Raw genomic sequence first — 13,947 nt, 5'->3', positions numbered from 1 at the left:
GATTTTCTCAGTGATGTGTTAGGATAATTCTCTTCTCATAATTTTGGTTTTATATCTCACTGAATCATAACTAATCAGTAAGTATTTCCAGATGAAACATAAATTTCATTAATATTAAGATCACAATAATTTATAATTTGTAGAAGGAAGTTTGTAATTTTATGATGTTATTTTGAATTGCAATTTTATTTGAATATTTATCATTTTAATAAATTAGTTCAGAAACAAATTATTTTATGCATTTATGGAAAATTTAACCTTTTAAGACACAGCGAGTCTGAGGTAATCCAGGATGATTTAGTCTTACTTCCTTTTTTTAAACTTGGACGACACTTTAGCATATTTCTAAAACTTTGGCTGTTTACAATAATGTGATTAAACACGAGATTTTCTACGTTACACAATAGTGAGAGTTTAGCAGATGACGATAAAGAATAGTATGTTTATTCCATTATAGTAATTGTTAACAGAGGGATTCCTTTTGTTGTTGTTGTTACCTCAAAACTATCTGGAAACGTCACTTTCTGTTGCATGTCTAATCTCTGTACGGTTAATGACTAACTTACAGAAATGGAAGCATGGTAGCACTCAGCATGATATCAAATATTTTCTTAAAATAAGTTGTTTAATATTTTGTGTTATTTAAATGGACTACAACTTATAAAATGCTCTGTAGATTAGCTTGAGTGAGATTGCTTAGTGATGAGAGAATCATAATTTGTAAACTTGAATGACATAGCATTCACTTATAATTATAAAAATTTCTAAATATAATTTATAAATATAAAAAAAACTTATAAAAAACTATCCTCAAAATTTACTCTCTCTGCTGTTTCCTCTGAAAGTTTTAAATTGTAATTAGCTCAATAAGACATATATTCACAAAAATGATAAGTAAATTTCAATTTAGTCATTTAAATTAACAAGTTAACATTGTTTGCATCGAGTCTTCTAGTGTCTGTGTGTCTTTAAAATGGAAGACAGTGAGGATGGAACCAAGATGCTGTTGAAAACAGAAAGGAACAAAATGATGATGACAGGGATTGTCTGTGGCTCTCAACTGCATCAAAACCTCAAGAAACTTGATCAGTAGAAAACTTGTATGTTCCTGAACACTGGAGAATTTTAAGTTTTTCTTAAAATAACTCATGTTAAGCCCCTGCATCTCATGTAAAGGAGGGAAGATGTCAGAGACAATGGGCCTTGACTAACCTGAAGAGAGTTCTTGGAGCACAGAAAACATGCTCTCCATTTCCTTCCTGAAACAACATTTGAAACAACAAGTTGTGATCTCCTCATGACTGTGATGCACAGGGTCACAGTGGTAAAAGATCTTGCAATCCTTTATGAGAAAAAGTGTCACATTTTTGCTCAGATCGGTTTGGTTTCCATGGTCAGAAAAACACACTGCAGACAGGATTTTAAAGTTTCCAGAAATAGATAACACAGGATTTGTGTTTGAGCCCGTCCAGTGTTTTCCTGACTCCTACTTCTGCAGCAACATGTCCCCTGCCCATGTTTTCCCCGTTTAAGCCAAGAATTAAATGTCCTGGGATTATGAATACCCTCAGTAGCAAGCACTTTGCTTCCAGCTGCACCCTACATGAAGTTCAATTGCCAAAGAACAGTGGGTGCATTTCAGGTTTTCAATGGTATCTGGAACTTACCATCATGATTCTGTTTACATTTGTACATTTCACAAAGGCTTTTCATGGCACTGATCTAGCTGGGAAAGGTAATTTCCTTTCTGATATTGCCAGGTGTGTTTCTAAAGTTGCGAACTATTGCCTCTGACCCAACCAACCCCTGGTTCCCCAACCAGGTCACCTGTAATTCTCACAAGAGCTGTATGCTGTCATTGACCAGTCATGGGTTTTACAATGCTTTTCATAGAATATGGTAAAACCTATAAGGAAAATAACACTTTTTATTCATACAATAATAAAAAACCCACAGGATATTATTTTGTGATCTAGATTTCACTTAACTATATGCTAGGCAAAGAACTACATTAAAAAGATATCCATCATAAAATAACACAACACTAAACATTAGATATTATTATATAGATGAAGAAATAGGCTTCATCCAACATTTTTTCTCAAAAATAGTATATTGTCTAATGCAAAATAGCACTTGGGTTTTGTTAATGGCTTCTTCCTTTGATTACAGTCCTTCTCTTCTTCAGGCATCTGGTCTAAGCTCTTAGACTTCATGACCAGTCTTCTATTCCCTGTGCCTTTAATGGTGTTATTTCCCCCACCATTGTCCATGATTAGGCTTATACTTTGGGGCCAATAATAGTGCGAATAGCCAAAAGTGAAGGCAGTCTGATGAGAGTGAACTTGAGCTGCATTTTCTGTCTTCTGAGAGTGCTCAGGGGCTTCACTCTCAGCCCCAGGACAAGCTGGTCATCACTTCTCACAGTGAACGCTGAGATGTGCAATCAAACTGCTAAGTTTCTAAGGTATCGGTTAGGACCCAAGTCTCCTTTACACTCAGACCAAACTACATGGCCTCTATGAATTTTTCTTCTATTCCACTTCTCCAAGGTCTGCACCACGTTTTCAGATCCCATGAATATTTCATGTTGAGGTTGCCAGATTCACCAAATGAAAATACAGCGCACACAGTTAAGTTTAAAATTTGGAAAGACAACAAATAACATTTTAGTATAACTGTGTAATGTTTGCCTGTAATATTTGTATGCACTACCTGGGGGTATTAAAGATATTAATTATTTGTAGTATATTACTATGTATAGTAACTATTTGCCTGAAATTCATATTTAACTGACTGTACTTGATCTGTTAACCCCAGTCCTTGAGAATCATAGTCCTCTCACATCAGGCTCAGCACCAGGGCCCTCAAGAGCCTCATGGAGAAGGATGCCCATGGTGATCCAGCAGATACACTCCTTCTCAGTGCGGCAATTTCAGAGTGCAGGCATGAATTAGAAGCAGTGAGACAGACATTCCATGGGGTGAGAGAAGAAAACATTAAAATTATCCATGTTACTTTACCCAATATTTTCCCTATATGTTTAGGTAATGGCTTAAACTGTATGTAGAATATTAATAAAATGTTTCAGACACAGTTATTAAATAATTCCCCATATATTGTTGGTGATTCCCAAATATTTGATTACTTGTCCTGGGATTAACGTGATCCTTAGATGTGGAGACCATTGTGCCTCCGAGTCAGTATTACCCTGGTGCTTCTCCTGAGTGTGACGCGGCAGCAGAACCAAAGTGTGTGTGGGCGCAGACGTTTGCCTGTGAGAACCGCTGGTTGTTTGGTTATGGCAATGACGCAAATATGTCCCTTTACTAGATTAAGCTTTGGGAGAAAGAGTAAAAAGCATTTACTCAACTATGAAATGTCTCCTTTATAAATTCGTTTCTATCAGGTGGTTTTAGATCAATGTTCTGCCTCAGCTGTGATTTTCTGAGTTTGAGCCAATAATACTATTAAATTAACTGCATTGTTTTTCACATTTATATTTATGGGCCACTGTGTTTACAAATGATCTTAAAAACATAACTGAATACTCTTTCATCTCAGAAGAGGAAGAGAGGAATTGTGGGGATTTCCTTTGCACAGCATGATACAGCTGAATTTTTCTAAGCCCTGGATTGAATTAATTTGATCAAATTATGATGCCTGCATCCAGGGCAAATAACATGAGAAAGTAATTTCAAAACCATTCAGTGATATTTCACAAAGGATTCTGTTACAGATATTTCGTGATTAAGACATAAGCGGAGGCATCTTTAGTAATGGAGACCTAAGTATCTTTACGAGGCCTGGCAGGGTATCCCAGTTTTAAGTGAAGTCTCAAGATGTGAAGTGCCATGTGAACACTGTGATGCAACCTCCTGAATGTCATAAAGTCCAGAAACATTTTTTTGTTTGTTCTCTTGAAAATTGAGATCAGGATTTTAGCAATCCTCTGCTGAGATGAAGAGAGTTTCCATAAGGGGTCTCTGTATGGAAACTCTACTGGGAGAGAGCTAGGATCATTTCGAGGAGATACACTTCTTATAAAGATGTCCGCATCTCAATCCCACACTGTGGGAATACAGTCTTAGGTAATATGACACAAAGGAGTTCAGGTGCCGATGCAGTGAAGGTCGATAATCAGCTGACTTTAGGATAGGGCGGGAACCATCCCATGTAATCACAGACTACTCAAATGTGGAAGAAGGACCAAAAAGAAAAAGCATCAGAGTGATGTGATGTGGGATAGGCTCAAAGGAATATTTTTTTTCCAAAGTTTTTTGGTAATTTTTTCCCCATTAGCATAAAATGTTCATTTGTACAAACACTCATGATTTGTTTTTTAATAAAAATTGTGTATATTTAAGGTTTACAGCATGATGTTTTGACATACATACGCATAGTGAAATGACTACTACAATCAAGCTAATTAACATATATTAACATTTCTCCTTACATTGTTACCACTTTTTTTGTATGGTGAGAACACCTGAAATCTACACTCTTAGCAAATTTCCAGTGTATAACACAGTATTATTTTAGACTTATTTATCATACATAACTGCAACCTTGTTCCCCTTAACCAACATCTCCCCATTTTCCACGCCTCCCCCCGCAGCCCCCCAGGTAACCACCACTCTACTCTCTGCTCTCATGTATTCAACTTTTTTAGATTCCACATAGAAGTGGGATCATGCAGTATTTGTCTTCTGTGTCTGGCTTATTTCACTTAACATAATATCCTCCAGGTTTATGCATGTCGTTGGAAATCGCAGGATTTTCTTTTTAAAGGTTGAATAATATTCCAATGTATATAGACACACTACAATGTCTTTATCCATTCATCTGTGAACAGATGTTTAGGTTGTTTCCATATCTTAGGTATTGTGAATAATATTGCCATGAATTTGGAAGCACAGATGTCTCTTCGAGCTACTGATTTCATTTTATACGAACATCACTGTTTAGAAAGCATTTGTTTACTTTCTGCATTCTTTCATTTAATATTCACACTCAGAACGGTGAGTCCCAATACCCTAGTAGTATAGATAATGTGCACCCTATACATATATGATTGTGGATGTGTTGGTATGTGATATATGTTAATTATTTGGTGTATAAACTAATATTGAGACTGTATTTTTAAGAATTTAAATGAGATAGGGTCAATCAAGAATAAATTGGTGAAATTAAAATGATGGGGGGAGTGATTATTTTGATTATGGAATGAATAACACGGAAGAGGGGAGATCTTTTGTTTATTTTTTCAGACTATAAAACATGTTTCTTCTTTTCCATTAAGATCATCACTTTCCATTTATGTTACCATTAAGAAATGCCATTTTCTCCCAAGCGGCCATCGGACTCACTGCCAACATATTCCTCCTTCTCTTCCACATCTTCACAGCCCTTCTGGATCACAGGCCGAATGAGCTCACTGAACTGACCATCTGTCACTTGACCCTCATCGACACAGTGATGCTCCTCACCAGGGTGTTCTTGAAGGCAACACGTTTCCGCGTCTTCCCTCTGGGAGTCACTGAAATGAGTGACACAATGATGGCGCAGTGTCGAAGGAGATACAGTCTCCACATTCTGTCACCACACTGAGGTGCAGCACCTCGTGCAACATGAACAGGAAAGGAAACTGACACAACATGTGAGTTACTTCACTAAAACTGAATCCAAGGCCATTCCTCACAAGAGACAGGACTGCGTTTAGAGAGCAGGAGCCAGCCATCCGCGCCACGTCACAGGCCGGATCAGTGTCCTTAGGCTCTTACCCTGGAAACTGAGCACGAAGAGTCCCACGGACCAGCAGCAATTCTGACCAGAAGCGCAAGCGCAGGACCCCTCACCCCTGTGCCGCCATCACAGTCTTGACTGGCCGTCAGTGGCTCTGCACCGTCCCACCTGCACTGGAGGACAGGACCGACCTGTCCTTCCCGGAGCCTGAAATGCCACAGGCCGAGGGCCCCTCACAGCTCCCTCGGACCGAGGCACTGCTCACTCAGCGCAGGCTGAGGTGCCTGGACCAGACCGCCAGGCTCCCTGACTGTCCGGATCTTACCTTCTAATGGAGGAAGGAGGCATGCTTCTAAATACACTCACTTCTAACGTTCAACTTCCTAATTTCTATTAAGATTTGTTTTTGGAGACAGAGGGCCCACTTGCTAGCTGTAGGACACGTAACTTAACTTCTCGAAGCCTCAGTCTCCTCACCCATGAAATGGGCAAAGCTGCCGGCTCTGCCCGGTGGAGTGGGAAGACGGGACAGGGGCCAGGCTCCAGCAACGTGCGCAGCACCTGACCCTGGTTTTGAGCACCTCCTCCTCCTCTCTGTCATATGCGTTCAGGCCTCGAGACTTATAAGATGAAACTGAATCACCCTCCCCCAAACAAAAAACCAGTTTTGTTTTATCACCAGAATCAATTTCTCCAAAATATGTACTAATACCTCTGCAGAACAGAAAACGTTACGGAACAACAGTTCAGAAAACATTAAAGAGAAAAACCAATACTTGTCTGCTTTGAAACGAAAGTTCTCAGTCACTAACATGTGCACAGATTGACCAGCATGAGAGTCCACTCTCCAAGGTCCCTGTACCGACTCGCTGCTCTCAGACTGACCAGCTCCACTGCGGCTTGATGCCAGAGCCTCCGTATTTCTCCCAGAGAGGGCACCCCTCTGTGGACTGCCCTCATTGTAGTTTCATCATCTCTACACGCGATGTCTTATCACTTATGAAGCAGTTCACATACCTCCTGAGTTAAAAGGACTCAAACCTTGAAAAGAACGCCAGTCTCCAGGCAATGAGTTAAATTGGAAATATGACGACACGCAGGAGAAGCAAGATGGACAGGCACCGTCCACCTGAAGAAAGAGGCCCTGTTAGAAGCGTTTTCCCCCTTTGGTCACCTGGGTCCCAGTCGCTTGATTTCCCACATCTTCTTCCCTGGGATGTCCCTGAGCACACCTGAAGAGGAAGTGGAAATAGTATGTAATTCCGTTAGAAGACAATGGTTGGACTTAACATTATTGATCTGATACCTGGAAAAGTAGGGGATTGTGCTCAATGAATGTAACCAACTTCTCTCCACTTGGTACCAATCACACTGTAATTCAACCAGGGAGAACCACAGAAACGTGAACCATTAGATTCTTTTAGAGCTTACTGTACTGCATCACGTTTCAAGACACTTCCCCAAAGCACTTCTTATATTTTCTGAGATCCTATACTTTATAAATAAAATCAAAAGAAGGGCTCTCTCCCTTTCTTTAGAAAACACTTATATTTAAGATAACAGGTTTGCAAGTAGTTATGTTTTAAAATCCCTAATAGTTTATATAAAGATGCTGGTGGTTCAGTTCTGAATGGAAGAAAGAAAAGAAAGATAGAAGGAAAAGAAAAGAACCCAGAACTTGAGCTACATCAGAAAATTGGAAACCTGCTTTAGTGAACACACTGGACAGAAGGTCCACATTAAACCCACCGCCCGGTAGTGAGCAGCCCTCTCATCCACTCACGCTCACACTCACACACTGGATTTGCATTATGCACAAGCTCTACAAACTGAAGTTCCTACAGTACAGGGATATGCAAGTGACTATTAATTCAGTTTCTGCTCCTCTGATTACCAAGTGCCAGACACGATGTGAAGCACTGGAGATGCAGGCATAAGATACTGGCTCTGTCCTCAAGGAATGGACAGTGCGGCTATTTAAGTGCTGGCACCAGCCAGTTCCTTGAACTGAGAGTGTGTTTTGACACAGCGCTCGTGGCCCCGTGAAGAAGACAACCAGCCCGTGGTCTGACTGCCACCTTCCAGACCTCCACATGCCGGCAGCCCTGGGCCCCCCTCCCTGGTCCTTCTCTTTCCTCCCACACTCAGACCCTCATCCAAAGTGGCCTCCCGCACACTCCTACCTCTAGTCCAGGCCTACTCCCTGAGCTCCAGGCCCGGAGACCCAAAGGCTCCCTGGACATCACAACACAGGTGTCTAACAGGCACCTCACAGTCAGCGCCTACAAAACCAAACTCCATCAGCTCCCACTAAGCAGGATCTCCCCAAGTCTTCCCCACCTGAGTTTCTGAGCTCAGGCCCTAAACCTCCCTCCAGCTTCAACTCCTCCCTCTGCAACCCCGCCCTCACACTTCCAACCTGTACACAGTCCTAAGGTCTGGACCTTCAAACACACCCGGAATTCACCCTCCCCACCCTGACCTGAGCCTCAAGGCCTCTTGCCTGGCTTATTGCAACAGCCTCCTAATTGGTCTCCTTGCTTCTGCCATGCTCTGTGGTATGTTCTCAAGAGCAGCCAGAGCGAGTCTGCTAAACATACGTTCAGTCACGTTACTCCTGCTCTCAAAACCTTCCAAAGGGTCACCATCTCATTGAGAATAGACACCCACTCCGCACTATGACCCAACGAGGCCCCAGGACTGGGCCCAACTCACCCCTCTGTCTTCAGCTCCTGGTTCCCTCACCCCACCTGCTGTACCCTGGTCACACTGGCCTATTGCTGCTCCCAGAGCACGCCACTTGCCCTTCCTCCTGCACTGCTTTCGTGTCTTACATAAAACGCTCCTCCGCAGTGAGACCTTTCCTGGCCATCCTGGCCACAACTCCAGCCTCCTCTTGCTCGGCCCACATCACTCTCCCACATCCCACTCTTCCACACGGTGTCATGTCATGTCAGCCGGGGCACAGCTGTTGTCTCTTCACTTCTCTAGCCCCAGGGTCTAGAACAATGCCTGAGGCAAACTTTGCACTCCAAAATACATGCAGTTCCTTGAACAGATGAGTATAAAAACAACCAGGAACTGCCTAACACTTGGTCAAGGAAGGCTGAATCTGTAAGGACTCCAGGGATCAGTGGAGGCTGGTCCATTAATCGTCCCTAAAAGGACATATGTACAGCATCACATTAGAAAAGAAATTCCCCAGCACACCCTACAGATATCATATGTATTCTTATCAGCATCAACAGAGGTCTTCCACCTTTTCTACTTTGAAGCAGCCTTCCGTGTCCCATAGGGGATCATCCTAACTTGAACATGAGATTTTCACACTGAAGGTAGTATGACCAACATTAAACTGTGCTTTTCACCTTAACCAAGTCTCTCCGAAGAATGGTCATAGGTATGCAAGCAGTAAGAACTTCAAAGAAAGTGGATAAGTAAATAATTGTGTTCCTTCTCCCACCCTATGCCCCTGCGAACAGTACAACAGCCCCTGATACTTTCTTGTTTTAAAACAAACTTCACAGAAAATCCGTCTGGTTAACACGCTCCTTTGGGAGTCAGGGCTACTGTTTCCTCCAGCCACCTAACACATTTAAGTGAAGAGATGCCACAGACCGTTGAAATCTTGGGCGAACATGCCTACGTTACAGTTTACAAACTGGGATTTCAGTCAATTGATGTTGCAGCTGCCAGGAAGAGAAAACCGAAGGAAGAACACTGCCACCCAGGATGACAGGTGGAATTAAATCAGGGGAAAGACTTCCTGGACGGAGGAGGGGTTCTTGAAGGAAATCACTCCCTACAAGGAATGAAAGAACCAAAACTGTTGTGGGATGAAAAAGAGAGCGCGTGTAACAACGCTTTCAAGGCTACTGGACCAAGAGCCACAACATCTTGCATCAAAAATTCCGGAACTGTCCCCTCTGGAGGAGCAGCATAAGAGGATGGGCCAACACCCCACCCCCGCCCCCCGAAAAGCGCCTGGATGATCTGTTGGTCAGTGAATGAAACAACACAACTGCGTGTGCTGTGAGTGTTGGAGCGTCTCCCCTCAGCCCCCAACAGAACCAAGAGAGCTTGCCCGTCTTCCCTCCCGGCGGGGGAGGCAGAAGCCCTTTCAAGACGCGCTCCGCCCGAGCGCGTCCCGCCGCCGCGCTGTCCCTTCTCGTCGCCGCGGCCTGGGCCTGGCGGGGGTCGCCGGGCGCTGCGGGCGGCCTGGAAAAGCGCCGGGACCCGCCGATCCCGACCGTGAGCCCCGCGCCGGCCTCGCCCCGCCCGAGGGCCCCGCCCCGGCCGCCGCCCTGCGCCCAAGCCCCCGGGACGTCCCGGGCCGCGGCGCCGGGCGAGCGCCCCCCGCGGCCGCCCCTCCCGGCTCCCTCCGCGCCCCGTCTTCCCGCGCCGACGCGGCTGGGCGCCGCCATCTTGCCGGACGGCGGCCCCCACGTCCCGCCGCCCAGTCGCCGCCGCCGCACCCCTGGGGGGTCCCGCTAGGGGCCCAAACCCCGAGGTGGTGACGGGCTGCGGGCCGCGAACTGAGCCGACCGGCAGGGCAGGGGGACAAGCCGCCCCTCCCTCCGCCGGGCGCCGGGCTGCCCGCCGGCCACGGCCCCGCCCGCTGGGCCCCGCGGGGAAACTGACGCCGCGCGGCCGGCCCGAGGCGGCCTCACTTGGGGCGCCGGGCCTCGGGGCCGGTCCCGCGAATGAGCCAGCGCCCGGGCGCTGTGTGACCTTGGCCCTGGCTGGCGTCTCTGGCCCGGGCTCCTCGCGTCGCCGTGGCCACCGGCGGTCACTCCCGCGCGCACCCTGAGCCCACCTGGAGGCCGCCCGGCTTCCACCTTAGGGCCTCCACCACCCTCTCACCACCACCCCGCGGCCACCTGAAGCTCCCCTCACTCAAGTTGGTGCTGACAATTTCCAGAAACAGTGTGTTCCGGAAACGCTCCTCTTTTGGTCAGCTGTCCTCCTGCGTTTGCTCTGACTTCTCCGCTCCTTTGATCCTGGGAGCCCGCCTTGATCTCTGCCATCAGGACTGTGGCTGAGCAAATGCAACTTGTACCTGGGTTACCACGGGCTCCCAGATGCTCTGTGACTAGAAGGATCTGGCGGTTCCGGGGAAAGGTAGCTCTGCCCATAGAGGTGAGGCCTGGAGCGGATCCTGACAGCATCCTGCGGGGAGCAGGGCACGGCCCACGCCTCCTGGAGAGGCTGACCCTGCGGACTCGCGGGAGGGGCGCCTTTCCCACTTCCTCCTGGGCCCCCGAGGAAGTTGGCCCCGGACAGGGCAAGGGGTTTGGCTTCCCTCTGGCCTGGCGCCTTCCTGAGGGCTTCTGGAATTCAGCTATTTCAGCGAGTCCCTTTCTGTGGACTTCTACACTGAAGGTGCCAGGACAGTGAACTGAAGGGACTTGACGTGAAAGACCCCCTCGCAGATACTTCTGTTTGATGTTGCAGGGTGTTAAGTTTTAAAGACCTGAATGACGCTTGTCATTTATAGTCTTATTGGAAGTTTACAGTGGTTTGTTCTGAGTCTCATGTTGTTCCCGTCTATCAAAAGAACTGGTAATATTGGAGTATTTCCAGAGGTCAGCCACTGAGCTTTCTGGACAGTTTCTTTTAGAGCTTGTGTCCCCAAAATTTGGTTACTGTGTCTGAAAATGAGGCAGGCTGCTCTTGGCATTCATAATGGTCTAACGTGGTAGGGGGCCAAGGAGGTGGGAATTGGGGGGGAGGTGTTTGGGAGATGGGCTCAGAAAGCATGGAGAAAGTTTAGAAGGTCATGTTACTTAGAAGTTCCTGAGGAGCTAGTATCCACCCAGGTCCTGGTCCACAGCGGCCTCAGGTGGGTTAGATGACCGCAGATGGAGCAGAGAGCCCTGTGGAGTGACCACCCCCACCCCCATGTGCTCAGTTCCATCTCAATAGAAATCTTACCTTAATGAGAAGAAAGGAATATTCAGTATGTTGCTCAGTATCTTCCAGGGGCTGGTTGTGTCTTAAAGGGAGCTGTTTTACCCCTGATAGTGGAAGTACAGTAGGAACACAGACCTACAGCTTTTGAGTCTGACCCCCTCTTAGAGCTGGTTGCCCATCCTCAGCTGCTTGAGCCACAGCAGGCGCCAGACGCCATGCTGAGTGTCTGGGAAGCTCTGCTGGCTGACACCTGGCCTGGCTTCTAAATAGGGGGACCAACCATCCCGTTTTTAGCACCAAAATCCTGCATCCCCAGCACAGCAGGACGGTTGGTCAGCTGTGAGCTTCTAGGAGCTGTTTCTGGGGCTTCCTGAAGCCTGTCCTGTGGTCTTGATGCCATCCTGTGCCATGTGTCTGAGCATCTGTATGCCTTGAGCACATGTAGGAGGAGTTCCTCACCTTCCTTATCTGCCCTGCAGACTGTAAGCTCCTTAAGGGTAGGCAGTGGGTCCTGCATCTTTCCATTCCAGTAATAACTTGCAAGTAGAAGGTGTTCCTTCAATCTTTACTTGGGTTTTAAATGTGGAAGTCAATACAGGTCTGGGTATTTGCAAAAACACTTGTTTTGCTTTTATAGTAGATCATTTTAGGGAAAGTTGTTTAATTATGTCTTTCTAATTACTGTGTTATTTGTCCTGCAGGTTCCCCCCGAAGACCTCAAAACGTCTCATCCAGTGGTTAAAAGCTGTTCAGAGGGGTAACTGGACCCCCACCAGGTATTCTTTCCTCTGTAGTGAACATTTTGCCAAAGACAGCTTCTCCAAAAGGCTGGAGGATCAGCACTGCCTGCTCAAGTCCATGGCCGTGCCCTCCATCTTTTACCTGATGCCACACCAGGAGAAAGGACACCAGAAAGGCCTTGGGGGGCCTTGGGGGGCCTGAGGGGACATTCGAGTGAAGCAGAAGAGAAGGGAGCTGCAGGTTCATCGTCGTCCTCAGGTGAAAACCTGATGGACAAGCCAGAGTGCTACAAGTTGAAGCGAGCCGCTCTGCAGGGTGAAACTGCACCGAGGGCCGCCCAGGAGGCGCCGGTCGGGAGAGGGCACAGCACTCTCTGGAAGGAACTCAGGAGATGGTGTGGCCATCACAGCCTCAGGCAGCCAGGGAGAAGCAAACACCTCTACTGTGGATCCTGGCGATGAGCTCAGCACCTTCCCCTATGGGGCCAGCTAGATAAGAGTGGGGTTTCCTCAGATGACTTTCTCTCCCACCCCCAGGATCTGGGGCATGCAAATTTATCGGCTTGCTTCCTTCCTAATAGAATTTTCTTCTCCAAACACAATCCGGAGAGGTGCATCCCCAAGAGCCTGTCGAACGAAAGAGGTTGGAGAGATACGTGGAGCCTGGTTGCAGGGGGACCAGCCTGGGGCCAGACAAGGGCTTGGCCCAGAGCCCCCAGACTTTATCACTCAGAGTGATGCCGCAGAAGCCCCCCAGAGCCCCTCTGTCCCTCTGACACGTCAGCCCGACGCCAGCTGTGGAATCTGCAGAGTGAGCCCAGTGATGCAGCCCCATGTCCATCACCACGGTCATCCTGTCAGCGTCGGGGACCTGCAGACTCCTGACTCGCAGCACTCCTACTGCTTCTGCTCTGGGCAGAACAAGAGCCAGGGGTGCTGCCTGCAGGGGCAGGTGGCAAAGAATGGAGAGCCGAAGACCTTGCGGCAGAGGGTCAGTGCTCAGACAGCAGGCGTCCAAGCTACAGGAGAAGCTGGACGAGCTGAAGACAGTGAGCTTCCCCTCCCTGAGCAGCCTGCTGCCCCCCTGCCAGGGTCAGTACCAGAGCCTGGTGGCTCGCCCCGCCCGGTCGCTATGAGGGGTTTCTTGCTGTGTGGCTGAGGGCCCCTGAGCACTTCTGTGTGTCACATCCTCCCTGCTCTCTTGGGAGAAGGCTCTGATAGTAGCCGTGCCTTGTAGACAGGGATCCCAGGCTGGAGAGCTTACCTCCCTCGGTCCAGGGCACTCGAGAGGCATCTGTAGCTGTCGGGGTCTAGCTGGTGGGAAAGGAGGCATTTCAGGTCAGCTGGGAAAGCCAGAACTACCCAGTGAGCGGTGCCTGGACAGTTGGTTTTCCACTTGATCGGGGGAAAGTCAGCTCTATTGCATACCGCGCACAACATAAACTCCAAATGAGTTAGGATCTAAATGTGAAATAAAATAGACACAGTAAACTATTAGAAAAGTTACAGGAGAGTCTTAAAGTCATGAGGAGGTTCTTTCCATTCGTGT

At 47.2% G+C, this 13,947-nt stretch overlaps 1 pseudogene; it reads left to right on the top strand.

Annotated features, from left to right (window-relative positions):
- Positions 1-13,534, top strand: part of LOC131414631 (peroxynitrite isomerase THAP4-like) — a 42,650-nt pseudogene extending 29,116 nt beyond the window's left edge.
- The last annotated feature ends 413 nt before the right edge of the window (positions 13,535-13,947 follow it).

This window comes from Diceros bicornis, chromosome 15, assembly GCF_020826845.1.
Source record: "Diceros bicornis minor isolate mBicDic1 chromosome 15, mDicBic1.mat.cur, whole genome shotgun sequence".
Taxonomy (NCBI): domain Eukaryota; kingdom Metazoa; phylum Chordata; class Mammalia; order Perissodactyla; family Rhinocerotidae; genus Diceros; species Diceros bicornis.
The sequence above is the reverse complement of the archived record's forward strand: the minus strand, read 5'-3'. Positions and strand labels throughout refer to the sequence as shown.